This window comes from Rhinoderma darwinii, assembly GCF_050947455.1.
Source record: "Rhinoderma darwinii isolate aRhiDar2 chromosome 5 unlocalized genomic scaffold, aRhiDar2.hap1 SUPER_5_unloc_34, whole genome shotgun sequence".
Lineage (NCBI taxonomy): Eukaryota > Metazoa > Chordata > Amphibia > Anura > Rhinodermatidae > Rhinoderma > Rhinoderma darwinii.
In genome coordinates, this window is record NW_027461792.1 from 330,305 (window position 1) to 345,936 (window position 15,632).

Sequence of the window (15,632 nt, forward strand, 5' to 3'; positions counted from 1 at the left end):
CATGAATATTCATACATTTAAATGAATACAAAAGTAATAATAATAAGACCATTAATACAGATGTTATAATAAAAGTACAGAACAATAGCAGGATAAAATTTATACAGGGCATAAAAGACATAAAAGAATAAAACCATTTTTATTTACAATGTTATGGTATTCCACATTTGCAAACACCACATGGATGTTGCTTCTTTTACCCCTAGCTGCTTTTTGTCCCTAAGATAATAAATATACATTTCACTTAGGGCATATTTCACACAATTTTTAACGTCAATAAAATCATGTTTAAAAAGCAGAATGTTCCTAACCTTCCAAATGGCATTCTTAAAACAGTTTAAAATGATCCAACAGACCATTTGCTGTTTAAAACTTGGGCAGTTAAAAAGACCATAAAACACGTATTCAAATTTAAGATCTTTAAGACCGCAGGCCCATTTCAGCAATGGGCCTACCTTCCTCCAAACCTCCTGTGCATATGGGCAGTTCCAAAACAGGTGCATTATCGTCTCGTCGTCACCACACCTGTCTCTCGGGCACTTGGCTCTCGCCACCAGTCCTCGCCTATGCTGGAATTCACGAGTAGGGAGGCACTGGTGAACGATTGCCCAGGCAAGGTCCTTGTGCACATTTGCCATAAATTTCCCGAAAACGTTCCGCCACACCACCTTGGACCTTGCCTGTGAGAAATTTGAAACTGCCAGTGTATCCTCCTGCCGCCTACAGGAGAGTGACACTTTTTTCTGGTCCCCCAATATGTCAGGCTCCAATTCTTGGAGACCTAGGAGCCTGACAGTTTTTTCGAGCACCGCATATTGTTTTGGGGGACACAGAAGCACAGGAGAATTCAAAGGGACACGAAACCATCGTTTAAAAATCATGCCCGTAGCGTACTTTAAAAAGTAGCTAAAAATACCATCAGAATTATATATTTTAAAACAGAAGCAAAAGTATTTAATGTAAAAGAAGTTAAAAAGGTTAGGAACATCTCTCCCGCCATTGTCCTTACATCTGTACATAAAATCACGTTTTAGTTTTTCCATTTTGGAACCCCATAAAAACATAAAACAGATCCTGGTCACTTTTTTAATATATAAAATTGTTGGAGGGAAAACCATAGCTACATAAAGCATTATGGGTAATAAAACAGATTTAATTATTAAAACTTTTCCCTCCATGGTGAGATTTCTCAAATTCCACATTAAAACCTTTTTTTCCATTTTGGCAATTACTGAATCCCAATTGGGTCTCCCATCGTTTTCTTGATTAAAAACAATTCCTAAAATTTTTATCTGATCCTGCTGCATGTTAACTCCTGGTGTCACAGAGGAATCCCATACACCAGTATAAAAACAGTCACACTTATCAACGTTTAATTTAAAACCAGAGGCTTCACAAAAAAAGCCGGTGTTCCTCAATGCCCGTCTCATAGAAGCGGCGTCTGGGCATAGGACGGTGGCGTCATCCATATAGCCTAGGATTTTTACCTGGTTCCCCCTTCCTCCAGGTATGGGCACGCCTCTGATGACTTTATCATCTCTTATTAGGGTGAACAGAGGTTCTATGGCACAAATAAAAAGGAGCGGAGACAACGGGCACCCCTGTTTCACCCCTGATAAAAGAGGAACACCTTTAGTTAAAAATCCGTTGATAGAAATTTGGCTAAAACAGGATCGATATAAAAGCTTAATACGTGTTAAAATAATTTCAGGAACAGCCATCTTTTTAAGAACCATAAAAAGATATTCATGGGAGACCCGGTCAAAAGCCTTCTCGAAATCTAAGGATAAAATAGCAAGGCTTTGACCCCTTTCTTTAAAATACCAAATGATGTCACGTAAAATATTCAGGGACTCAGTAATTGACCTCCCAGGTACCCCACATACCTGGTTTGGATGGATTAATTTATGAATAAAAGGTTTAAAACGGATTGTTATTAGTTTAGCTAAAATTTTACAATCAACGTTTAAAAGAGTAATAGGGCGCCAGTTTTTTAACTGGTCCCTCTCACCTTTTTTAAAAATTAAGGACACAATCCCCCTCCTCCAGGAAGGGGGCAGCTCTTCAGTAATAAAAACTTCCTTATACAATAAAAACATGTCATTCTTTAAAATTTCCCAAAAAGCATGATAAAATTCGATGGGCAGACCATCTTCCCCAGGAGCTTTCCCATTAGAAAAACTTTTAAAAGCAAATAAAAGTTCCTCCAAGGTAATATTACGGGATAAAACTTCCTGGTCTAAAATATCTAGCTTGGCATCAAGGGAATTAAGAACATGTTCTAAAAAGGAAGGATCAATATTTTTCTTGTTAAAAAGAGATTGGTAGAAATTAAAAGCAGAATTTAAAATGCCGACCATAGTGGTTTCTCCTTCAAGGTTTAAAATGACATCTCGTTTATCCATTACCTTTTTGAAGAAGAACCGGGAACACTTCTCGCCATCCTCGAGGTGCTTTACATGTGAATTAAAAATTATTTGTTTCCCTTTCTCTTCTATGGCATATTTTATTTCAGCTTTAAGATTTAAGATATCATCATCAACATCCATACCAATCTCCTTCAATTTAAAAAGTACATGTAAACGTTTATTAAGAACATAAAACCATTGTTTTTTCTCTTTTGCTTTCTTCTTACCTGCTCGAATAAAAAAAGCTCTGATTTTGGGTTTAATGCCCTCCCACCAGTGTAGCATAGGCTGACTGGGCGCTCTATGGGACTGCCAACACTGGTAGGTCCGCACAAACTCCTCTTTAATGATGGGGTCCTCCAGGAGTGTGGTGTTTAGTCTCCAGGGACCCCTACAAGCTTTTTGCTCTCCCTCTAGCTCCAGGTGCACTGAAAGGAGCTTGTGATCAGATAAAATATTTGTTAAAAGCAAACATTTTTTGGGAATAAAACTATTAGAAGTGAAAATAAAATCAATTCTGGAGCTCACTCTTCCATTGGACCAGGTGGGGCCTGGGTCCGCAGGCAAGAGTTCCCTCCAGCAATCTTTCAATTTAAAATCACCAATAAAATTCTTGAGCAGGTAAGAAGTACGGTCAATTTTTCGATTAAAATCCCCACCCTGCCGGTGTTCTCCATCTCGCACACAGTTAAAATCACCACCCACCAGCAGGGGGGTAGACCCAACACAAAACAATGGTAAAATCTCTAATAGTTCTGCCCTCTCCTGTTTGGTAGGAGGGGCATAAACGTTTAAAACACGAATTAAAATTCCATTAAAAAGCAAATGTATTAAAATAGCTCTGCCGGGCATGATTTCAGTCACTGTTTGGATGGAGATAAAACGACCTCGGCAGAGCAATCCAACCCCCGCAGAGCGACAGTCATTTCCACCAGACCAGACTGAGGGGCCTAGTTTCCAGTCCATCTTTAAATCTTGATATTCCAAGTCATTAGGGATTCCACATTCTTGAAGCAGGCAAAGGTCAAAGTCCACAGTCTCTAAAAATGAAAATAAAGCAGTCCTGCGGACAGGGCTCTTTAGGGACCTCACATTTAGTGAGGCGACTTTGATAGGAACCAACATAGTCTTAGTTGAGGTCAGGGTCCGAACCAGAAGAGTCGTACTCGGAGATCAGCTGCGAGTCTGGACCCCCTTTTTGAGGGGTCAATAAATCTTGGATGTTGGTAGGGTCAGAGCCAGATACGTGGGCGGCTCCAACCCCCACACTGCTCTCATCCGAACTCCGATAGGCAGCTTTCCTCCGAACTCCGGACTCCTCTTCCTCTCGCTGTCTCTTTGCAGAATGGCTCCTATCCATCTCCTCGAAGTCGCTCTCACCCATCTCTGGCCCCTGGCTGAAGATATCGCTGATGTCCTTCCTGGGCAGCTGCACAGGGGCCTGTGAGGTCCCATCACTCTTGGCAACCTTTGCCTGCTTACGGGGAGCCTTCATCGCAAGCCCCTCCACAACCGCAGTGGAGGAACTTTGCTCCGACCCCCCCGTTGACCGGAAATGGTCAAAACGAGGCTCCAATCCAGCATATTTTAGGGTTTTCTTAATGGAGCCCTCGTCTGACACAGAGTGTCTCCGCTCCATGCCCACACTCTTGGGACAGGCGTCAGGTCCTACTGCAGAACCTACGGAGCCACGACGCCTGTCGCTAACCACTGCCTCAACAGGGTCCACTGCAGGCGGAGCAGAGGACCTGTTTGCAGAGGTGCCGGTCAACTTATGTCCAGCAGAGTCAGAATTCCTCCTGCTCTGCCTGGACCCGGTGGAATCCCTATGGCCGTCCCTCGAGGCTGACATCGGTGGGCCCCCCGATGGAGCTGTGAAGGACTTTGGCCTGGACCCCTCAGTCGTCAATGCTCGTTTTGGGGCATTACCAGCGGCGTCTGCACATGTTGCAAACTGCCGCTCTGGCCCTGGTCTGGGTGGCCCAGATTTCGCTCTGCGGGGGCAATCTTTAAAAGCATGCCCAGTCATGCCGCACAGATTGCACAACACCTCGGAACTGCATTTTGCCGCTACGTGTCCAACCTGGCCACACCTGTTACACTGCACCACATGGGGCCGGTCACAATGTTCTCTGGTGTGGCCATATCTCAAGCAGTTCCGGCAGGCTATTGGCATCTGGGGGTAAAATAGGAATCCTCGATTCTTCCCAATGGCAAAGTTCTGGGGTGGGTGATGTAAGCCTCCAATGCCATTGGGATCCTGGCGGAACTTCACCCAATATTTTCTTTTGCCATTCCAGAAGCTCTGGGTGTTCAAGATTTTATGTGAGAAGCGGACCTCCCTGCAGTAACGACTGAGGAAGGTTTCAATGTCACACTCTGAGACAAATGGACTGAACATGCACATCACGAGCGGGACTTCTTCCTCCCCGTAGAGGAATAAAAAGTTCAGTCCATTTAGCCGCTCCTCACTCTGGTCCGCATCAGACAATCTTTTGTGCATGTTGTCGCAACATGCCGCGGCCGTAAAGGATACGGTGTACCGACCGCGGCTTTCCTGGTCGTTGAGACACAGGATGTCCGCCCGCTTGAGCCCCAGGAAGTCCAGCAGAATCACCTCCACAATGAAGCGAAGGTTCTTCCGCTGGCGATGGCCTTCTTCCACCTCGATGCGGACGGACTGGCGCAACCGGGTGTCCCCGGATGCAAATCCAAATGTATATGGCATTTTCAGTGCCTGGGGGCTAAGCCTGTCCCTTATAGCAGCAAGGGCTCAGATTCCACAATTAAGTGGAACCCTCCCCCAAGGCCAAGGATTAGGGTACCCCAGACACCTACGAAGCCCGATAAACGCCCTCGGAACGCTCTTAGAAAAACGCCTCAAGGCCGGTTGACCTCTTGGGTAAGGCGCGATCGCAACTCGTTGTCCGGGGGCTAAGCCCACTCCCCAAATAGCAGCAAGGGGGTGAAGTCTCTCTGTGAAAAGAGACGATCCCCCAAGGCCAAGGAGCAGGGTACCCCGGACACCTCCCAACAAAACCAGATGCAGAAATACTACACCTGATCTTGCCAAAAGGCCGAGAAGCGATAACCCGAGCGGCCCTTGCCTTGCCCGAGCCTGTCCCATACTGCTGTTCACCCCTTGCAGCGATTGATTCAGCCTACTCCTAGGCAATTCCATGGGGCCCTGCAGGCTCACACACATTTACAGCTACTAAGCGGGAGGGAGGTGAATAAAGGCCGGAGAGGAAGCCAGACAGGATTTGCTTCTTTTGCTTGCACCACAATGCAGTGCTGAAAGAGGAGGAATCTACATAAAAACGCCTTCCTGGCAACGCCCAAATGCCCTGCTGCCATGCAGATAAACACTGGCAGCGGCAGCCAGTGCATGCCCACAGCCACCCCTTGTTCCTTCACACCTTGTATCAGCTTTAATCCAGTCCAGTCCGGTGCTGCCTGCTGAGCAGCACTGACCAACACTGCCTGGGCCCAGGCTTTTATCTATCTCTGAGGCAGGCCCCATTATGATGTCAGAAAGCTGGCTCTGGAATCCTGAGGGCTCCACTATGACACGTGCAAAGTTCCGTCTGAACTTTATATAAGACGGTGCGGCTCAGTCAGTCACTCAGTGTTGCCTGAGAGGGCAACACTGCAACAGCCGGCCGCCAGGCTGTCTTTTTTTTGCACATTTATTTGCCTCCAGGAGGCCACAAGAGGGAGACAAGGGACTGCAAAATGGAAAATAAGCATCCACCAACTTTACAGACAACTTCTCCTTGCTCCTACAACCTCCATCCTTGCACAGTTTGTTATTCTTCCAGGTAACAAAGTAACAAATCCAAATTGCTGCTCTCTTTGTAGGCAAGCAAGGGTTTGTTGCAACTGCAATTCTTACTTCTTCTTGAAATGTAGGGACGACAGTACATTCCATCACATCCATCTAGTGTACACAGGTAGGTCCATTGTGGCGGGTAGGCGGCTGGCTGCTTTAATGGCTGTTTGCTGTTCCCCTACTCCACTCCACTCCACTATTTGACTGTGGTGCTGCATCAATCAGTGGCTGGCTCAGGTGCAGCTCTTTAACTTACCTAAAAGGGAGGGCGGAGAGAAGACAAGGAAGGTGAATGAGCTGTTCCAATGTGAAATGCCGGAAACACAGAAGACACACACACACACACACACACACACACACACACACACACACACACACACACACACACACACACACACACACACACACACACACACACACAACAAGAGGTGGCAATGTATTAATTAATTGCATTTAATAAATGAGCTCATTATCACACATGACTGTACAAATGCATTGTCCAACAGGTGTTGAAATAATGGGATTAAAAGGGGAGATCCCATCAGAAAGACAAAAACAATAGCAAACACAAATAGCACTTTTGGAATCTGATTTTAGTCAACACATAAGGGAAGGGTGCACCGGTCCTGGAAATACTGCAATACCAGGTCAATGCGTGGAGTGGACAGAGCAAGCTCTATTTCCATCTCCCTGTTCTAAAAATCCATTTAATATATGGTCCCCAGATAGGGGACGTATCAGATATTAAACTGATAAGAACAGATTTTTTTTTTTTTTTTTTTATTAAACCATTCAGGTTTTTTTGAATAAAACCGAGAACTGTAGTTGTTCAAACCACCTCTCTATTTTTCAAAAAATCTCATCACTCTGGTTCATTATTTTATTTTTCCATCAAATACAAGATAAATCAAACAAAATTCCTCAAACTAAATACCTCCATTTTAACATTCGCCATATCCCTTCCGCATCCATACCTCTTTCTAGATCCCATTTATAATAAAAATACAATTTAGCCAATACCATACTAACCACATCCTCCATCTCAAATACTTCTCTTTTATACACATTCAAATTCCTCGTATTCCACAATACTTCTTTCACACAAGTCAGAAAAATCCACAACACTCTATCCTTTTCACTACCCAAACTACACAAACCAAACAAGACAATTTCATACGTCAAAACCTTCAAACCAGTCAATTCTTCACACAACCCACTCAACTTTTTCCAAACATCCTTTGCATGCTTACACGACCAAAACACATGGCTCACATCCTCATCATCCCCACAACCTTCTCTCGGACACCTTTCAGACGCAACCAAACCTCTTCTTTTCTGAACACTCCTTACAGGCAACACTCCATGTACCGACATCCATAACAAATCTTTCTGCTTATTTGACACATCATACGTAACAATCTTCTTCCACACAGACTTAGACTCCATCGGATTCAAACCATTTACAGAACACATCACATTATTCATACACATACTTCTCACAACATTCTTTTCGCTCAAAAATCTCTCCATTCTTACATCCTCTAGCTGGAACTTTTTAATAAATTTTTCAACATACAAATACCACCCTGTGCACTGAAAAGCAATTGGTTTACATAAATTACGTTTTTCCCACCTTAGACGCTGAATCACCGTACCAGCTAGATACTTCGACATTCTGGAAGCCTTGGATTCTTTAAATAAAAGCTCTACAAAAAACCGTACACAATTAATTCCAATGAAGATCTCCAAATTTGGGAAATCAAGGCCTCCATTTCGTCTGCTTTTCATTAGAATTTCTCTCTTTGCCTTCTCAATCCCGCTCCCCCATAAAAAAAGGAACAAAACTCTATTCACTTTTTTTAACATATCAACAGCAGGAGGAAAAACCAGAGCAACATATAAAATCATAGGTAGAATAATACTTTTGACAATTAAAACCTTCCCCGAAAAAGAAAGATCCCTCATTCTCCACATTTCCAACTTTCTCACAATCCTACCACCTAACTCATCCCAACTTTCTCTCCCTTTCAACTCATCATCAAACACAATACCCAAAATTTTCACACCATCCACCTGTTCCATATCAGAATCACTCACTCGCTCATTACTGAAAAAAAATTTAAATTTGCTCTTACCCCAATTTATTTTAAAAGCAGACGCAATACAAAACATGTTTACAATCAACTTCACTCTGGACATATCATACACTGAATCACACAATACACAAATATCATCCATATATCCCAAAGCTTTCACACGTTTTCCATCACACCCGGGCACCACCAAACCTTTCACAACCTTATCATTTCTAATCATTTGCAACAATGGTTCAATCGCACAAATAAATAGGATGGGAGACAACGGACAACCCTGTCGCACACCAGACATAATACTAAATGATTCTGAAAAAAACCCATTCACCTGCACACAACTCTTTGCATTCGCGTATAAATTCTTCAACAAACTCACAAACTGAACCGGAAAACCCATTCTCTCTAACACTTTAAACAAAAACACATGCGCCACACGATCAAACGCTTTCTCAAAATCTAACGCACCCACAATCACCTTCTTATTCCGACCCTTACAATCCTCAAGCATGTCCCGCACCAACGCCACGTTCTCATGCAATTTCCTTTTCGGTACCGCACATACCTGATCCTCATCAATCACACACCCAATCACGTCTCTCATACGATTCGCAATCAGCTTGGCAAAAATTTTATAATCCGTATTCAGCAAAGTAATCGGTCGCCAGTTTTCTAACCGCCTCTTATCTCCTTTTTTATGCAACAGAACTACCATACCCTTCTTCATCACATCACACATATTCGTCCCAGAAAACAACACTCTCATAACATCTATAACATCCTTCCCAATTATGTCCCAATATTTCCCATAGAACTCAGCTGGTATCCCATCGATCCCTGGAGACTTATTTTTAGCCATACTTCCCACCACATCCTTTACTTCACCATCCATAATCTCACCAAGCAAAACCTCACATTCACTTTCAGGAACAAAATTACACACAATATCCAAAAACTCCTCATCATCACCCAAATCACATTTCTTCACATCATACAGTTGTTTATAAAAATCAGACACCACATCAATCACATCCTTACCAAACACCTCTTTATCATCCTTATCCAATAACACATTCATTCCACTTTTTCCACCACACATTTTTTTAAAGAAAAATCTAGTGCATTTCTCGTGATTATCTCTAACCTCCACCTTAGACCTAAATATTATTTCTTTCCCTTTTTCTCGGAACCACTCCTTAATATCTTTTTTTGTTTTTTCCAAATCGTGTCTTACATCCATACCCAAATTTTTACATTGATGAAGGAACGTCATCCGCATGTTAAAGCGTGAATATTGCAATCTTTTCCTTCTCGCTCTTCTATATCCTATTTGTCTAAAAAACCCACCAATCTTTTTTTTCACCCATACCCACCATTCACACACATTAGAGAAAGAACTTTTCTTCCTAACCCAAAACCCATATTTTTTCCCAAACCTAGTTTTCACCCTTTCATCACTCAGAAAACTAACATTCATCTTCCATACCCCTCTACCATAAAAGAAATTATTTATGACAAAAACCCCCAACAAACACTCGTGATCTGAAAACCACACTCTCTCCTGCGAATAATCTACACATTTCATTGCTGAAGTAGAAAAAAAGAAAAAGTCCAGACGAGAATCCGTTCTTCCGTCATCGGCATGGTAAGTAAATGGACCTGGTTTCCTGGTGACAGCGTCCTGCAAAGCAAAGTCCTGCAACATTTTATTCCACAAAACTCCAGTGACATCCACATTAGACTCTGTGGACCCAGCTCGGGCCTGCTTCTCCAGGATACAGTTAATGTCACCAACAATAATTACAGGAACTTTACCATGAAGAAAAAATTTTAAAGAATCAAAAAGTGCCAACCTATCAGTTTTCACAGCATGGCCATAGATATTAATTAGCCTAAACTGCCATCCCTTATAGGATAGTAACACACAGACACATCTTCCTTCTTGTATAATTTGAGTCTGTTTGATGACAAACTCATTATTTTTAAAAAGAATACCAATTCCATCATTCCTATTTGTGGAAGAAAAAGACCAAATTGCTTCCCCAAACTTCCATTCTTCTTTCCTAGGCATTTTTGACAAACCACATTCTTGTACGCAAACAATGTCACTGCCCTTAGAGGCCAAAAAGTCCAGGACTGCAGCACGCTTGTGAGCAGAGGAGAACACCCGTACATTTTGTGAGACAATTTTTAATCTCAAAGACATGCGGGCATAGTATGGTTAGTGCAATGGAAAGCCATGAGATAACCAGAACATATCACGTCCCAGGGAAATACATCGCTCTTTCCAAATTTGCCACATTGACTTCACTGAGGAAACCTTCCCCAGGAGAGCTGGGTACTTCTGAAGCCACCTCAGATGACTTAGGGCTAGAACTGGAGTCACTATCCAGCAAAGAAAAAGGATTTGCATGAGCAGAATCTTCCAATAAGCCTATCTTAAGTCTCTTCACCGCCTTTCCAGACTTCCCCCTTTTTGAGACAACTTTATGGAAGATTTCCGCACTAGTGGCACTAGGCATCCTGGCCTCCTTCTCGTCCTCCTCCGATATTGACCACTCCACTTTTGCTGAATCGTCCATTTTTGACTCTGGGCTAGAAAAGGACAAAATTTGCATACTTGCACCATTATCAGGGTATGCACACCCACTAGGTGGCGCTGTGTCTTTACCTTCCATAGGTATAACCCCAGGTGTCTCATCAACAGTTGGCTCTGCAGGAGGGACCACACCCAACTCCATGCTGTCAGTATGTGAGGTTAGAACCTCTCCTAATCCAGCTTTCCCAGGGTCCTGAGAAACAGCCACAGAAACACTGCCAGCTGGCTCTGAAATTACCTCAGAAGAGGCAGCAAGGGAACATGTTGTTCTCACCTGTCTGCCCCATGTTCTTCTCTCTTGTCCTAAGAAAGGAAACACCTTTGGACATTTCCTACAAGTATGACCCGGCAAACCACAAATGTCACACCTGGATGGGGAAATGCATGCACTAGCCTCATGTCCTGTTTCCTTGCAATTTCTGCAAACTTTGCCTTTGCATGCATCTTTGGTATGCCCGTAGGAAAAACATGATCTACAAAAGCATGGCATATCTTGGTAGTACAGATATCCCTTATTCCCACCAATGGAAAAATTAGCAGGAGGATTCATCACTCCTCCAATACAGCTGGAGTCAGGTTTCAGCCTGACCCAGTACTTGATATCACCATTAAAGACTCCCCATAGGTTCTTCTGCTCCACACCTCCTCTAACATGGGTACAGTAATGAGCTAAAAAAGCCCTGACCAGCCTTCTATCCAGAAATGGGTTATACATATGAATTGTTATACATTTCTCCACTGTAGAAAAAAGAGGTTGCACTTCAATGGATGTTAAAGCCTCATGCATGTGTTTTTCCTTTAGCAACTGAAAAACGTTTAAACAGTAGGCGGCCTCAAAAAAGGATACATCGTATGTAGCAATATTGCTGAAAGCTTGGATACAGAATACCTCTACCAACTTAACTCCAGCCAGGTCCAGAAGGATGTTCTCAATGATATGTCCAGTATCAACTTCGTCTCTCCTCTGCTCATTCACCACGAAACGGATAGTGTTACGCACAGCTGCCATCTTGAAATGGAATGCCCAACGGCACGATGATCGCTCCCAAAAACGTCGGATAGGACTCCACGAAAGACCGAACCCCCGGCCCAGACCAGGCAATAAACCTGATCTGAGCCAAAAGGCCGAGAAGCGATAACCCGAGCGGCCCTTGCCTTGCCCGAGCCTGTCCCATACTGCTGTTCACCCCTTGCAGCGATTGATTCAGCCTACTCCTAGGCAATTCCATGGGGCCCTGCAGGCTCACACACATTTACAGCTACTAAGCGGGAGGGAGGTGAATAAAGGCCGGAGAGGAAGCCAGACAGGATTTGCTTCTTTTGCTTGCACCACAATGCAGTGCTGAAAGAGGAGGAATCTACATAAAAACGCCTTCCTGGCAACGCCCAAATGCCCTGCTGCCATGCAGATAAACACTGGCAGCGGCAGCCAGTGCATGCCCACAGCCACCCCTTGTTCCTTCACACCTTGTATCAGCTTTAATCCAGTCCAGTCCGGTGCTGCCTGCTGAGCAGCACTGACCAACACTGCCTGGGCCCAGGCTTTTATCTATCTCTGAGGCAGGCCCCATTATGATGTCAGAAAGCTGGCTCTGGAATCCTGAGGGCTCCACTATGACACGTGCAAAGTTCCGTCTGAACTTTATATAAGACGGTGCGGCTCAGTCAGTCACTCAGTGTTGCCTGAGAGGGCAACACTGCAACAGCCGGCCGCCAGGCTGTCTTTTTTTTGCACATTTATTTGCCTCCAGGAGGCCACAAGAGGGAGACAAGGGACTGCAAAATGGAAAATAAGCATCCACCAACTTTACAGACAACTTCTCCTTGCTCCTACAACCTCCATCCTTGCACAGTTTGTTATTCTTCCAGGTAACAAAGTAACAAATCCAAATTGCTGCTCTCTTTGTAGGCAAGCAAGGGTTTGTTGCAACTGCAATTCTTACTTCTTCTTGAAATGTAGGGACGACAGTACATTCCATCACATCCATCTAGTGTACACAGGTAGGTCCATTGTGGCGGGTAGGCGGCTGGCTGCTTTAATGGCTGTTTGCTGTTCCCCTACTCCACTCCACTCCACTATTTGACTGTGGTGCTGCATCAATCAGTGGCTGGCTCAGGTGCAGCTCTTTAACTTACCTAAAAGGGAGGGCGGAGAGAAGACAAGGAAGGTGAATGAGCTGTTCCAATGTGAAATGCCGGAAACACAGAAGACACACACACACACACACACACACACACACACACACACACACACACACACACACACACACACACACACACACACACACAACAAGAGGTGGCAATGTATTAATTAATTGCATTTAATAAATGAGCTCATTATCACACATGACTGTACAAATGCATTGTCCAACAGGTGTTGAAATAATGGGATTAAAAGGGGAGATCCCATCAGAAAGACAAAAACAATAGCAAACACAAATAGCACTTTTGGAATCTGATTTTAGTCAACACATAAGGGAAGGGTGCACCGGTCCTGGAAATACTGCAATACCAGGTCAATGCGTGGAGTGGACAGAGCAAGCTCTATTTCCATCTCCCTGTTCTAAAAATCCATTTAATATATGGTCCCCAGATAGGGGACGTATCAGATATTAAACTGATAAGAACAGATTTTTTGATTGAAAAATGCTTTATTGACAATCAATCGTCATCATACAAACATTACTGCGACACAGCGCAAGCCATGAAGCAGCAAATAATAAATAATAACAGTCGTCAAACATAACATGACAGTATAATACACAGTACAGGCTAGCCTATGCTATACATTACACCACATGCTACACTAACATTCTTGCATTCACTAAAGCCAAACAACAAAGCATTACAGACAAGTGATGGGATAGGGGAGTGGGTAGGAGGGGGTAGGGAAGGGGGAAATCACAGGCCCGAAGCTTTATTGAAAGACAACACACAAGAAGGGAGAGTGGGGGGAAGGGGAGTATCAGTCCTCTTCCTCATCGACGTCCGGGCTGTCCCAGGTGGAATAGTCTCTGAGCAGGCTGTGGATCAGCCTGCGGCAGTCCTGGACGGACACACTCTCTCTCCGCAAAATCAGACGGTTTCTGGCAAACCATATAGCGTCCTTAAAGCAGTTCATAAGGCGCCAGGCTTCCTGGATTGCTCCATCCGTGGTATTCCCAGGAAATAGTCCATAAAGTACCGAGCGGTACGACAGTCTGTTCCTGGGTACTGAGTCCTTGAGTTCATGTTCCAAGGCTTTCAACAGACCCTGTGCAAAGGGGCACTGCCAGAAAATGTGCAAAGATGTTTCCTCCGTGAAGGGGCACCTGGGGCAGTACCGGGTCTTGCACAGGTTGCGGGCATGCATGAATGACCTAAGAGGCAGTCCTCCCTGGATGGCCATCCATGAAATGTCCTTGTGCCCGTTGGTCAACCTGCCAGATGACACGTTAGTCCAAACAGTCTCCAACGTGTCGGCATGAAGCCCTGGAACAAACTCCAGTGAGTCCTTTGCTCTGATGTGCTTGTGGATCGTCTTAGGTTTCCACAAGTCGGGCTTAAGACCCTCCAGTTGATGCTCCCTCACAAACCGGACAACATCTCCGTAGAACCAGGGAGCGTGCCAGTTGTAAGGGAAGGAGCTGTCCCACTTGTCCCAGCCAAAACCTCGCCAGAGGGGAAGGAGGAAGTAGCGGGACATGGCCTTGCCCGCAGAGCCGTTTGCTGTCCTCAGAGTCCTACGAACACAGTCACATGCAAAAGCGATCCGCAGCAGAGTGGGAATGTCGGGTATACCCTTCCCACCTTTGCGGGGCTCCTTGTACATAACAGTCCGCTTTACTCTGTCCATTTTCGAGCCCCAGATGAAGCGAAACACAGTCCTGGTAATGGCCCTCGAGACCGTTGCAAGAGGGGGCCATGCCTGTGCAGTGTATTGTAGCACAGGCAAGACTTCGTTACGCAGGACCATTGCTTTGCCCTCAATAGTGAGTTGTCTGAGGCTCCACAGTCCGATCCTTTGGTTGACTTTGGCCAAGCGTTCTTCCCACGACTTTAGGGCTGCACCTTCCTTACCGAACCAGACTCCCAGAATTTTGATGAAGTCCGGCTTGATAGTAAAAGGGAAGGAGGCAGGAGAAGGCAGGTACCACTTTCCGAAGAGCATGGCTTCCGACTTCCCGCAGTTGACTTTTGCCCCTGAAGCGCGTCCGAACTCCTCGCAGGTCTGGACGAGTGCAGTCACCGAACTCTGGTCAGTGCAGAAGACGGTCACGTCGTCCATGTACAGCGAGCATTTGACCTCGAAGTGTCCTGGACCTGGTGCGGTGATCCCTCTGATCTCTCCATTCTGCCGGATAGCCTCTGCGAAGAGCTCTATAACACAAACAAAAAGGAGAGGTGAAAGAGGACAGCCTTGTCTAACCCCAGACGATACAGGAAAGGGGTCAGTCTTCCAGCCGTTCACCAGCACCGAGCTGTAAATGTCGCAATACATCAGGTTAACATACAAACAGAACAACCTGCCAAGCCGCAGCCTACGCAGAGCCTTACCCATGAATTCGTGAGAGACCCGGTCAAAAGCCTTCTCCTGATCCAGACTGACCAGGGCCGCGTGTGTACGGCGGCTTTGCATGTAATGCACCGTGTCCCTCACCAGGGCAAGACTGTCGGCCACCCTACGGCCAGGAATGCCGCAGGTTTGGTCCGATCCGATGATC

The 15,632-nt window shown here is 44.9% G+C and overlaps 2 pseudogenes; both read right to left on the minus strand.

Moving 5' to 3' along the window:
- Positions 1-6,850: 6,850 nt before the first annotated feature.
- LOC142690600 (U2 spliceosomal RNA) lies at positions 6,851-7,057 on the minus strand (annotated as a pseudogene).
- Positions 7,058-13,407: 6,350 nt separating this feature from the next.
- LOC142690548 (U2 spliceosomal RNA) lies at positions 13,408-13,582 on the minus strand (annotated as a pseudogene).
- Positions 13,583-15,632: the final 2,050 nt, after the last annotated feature.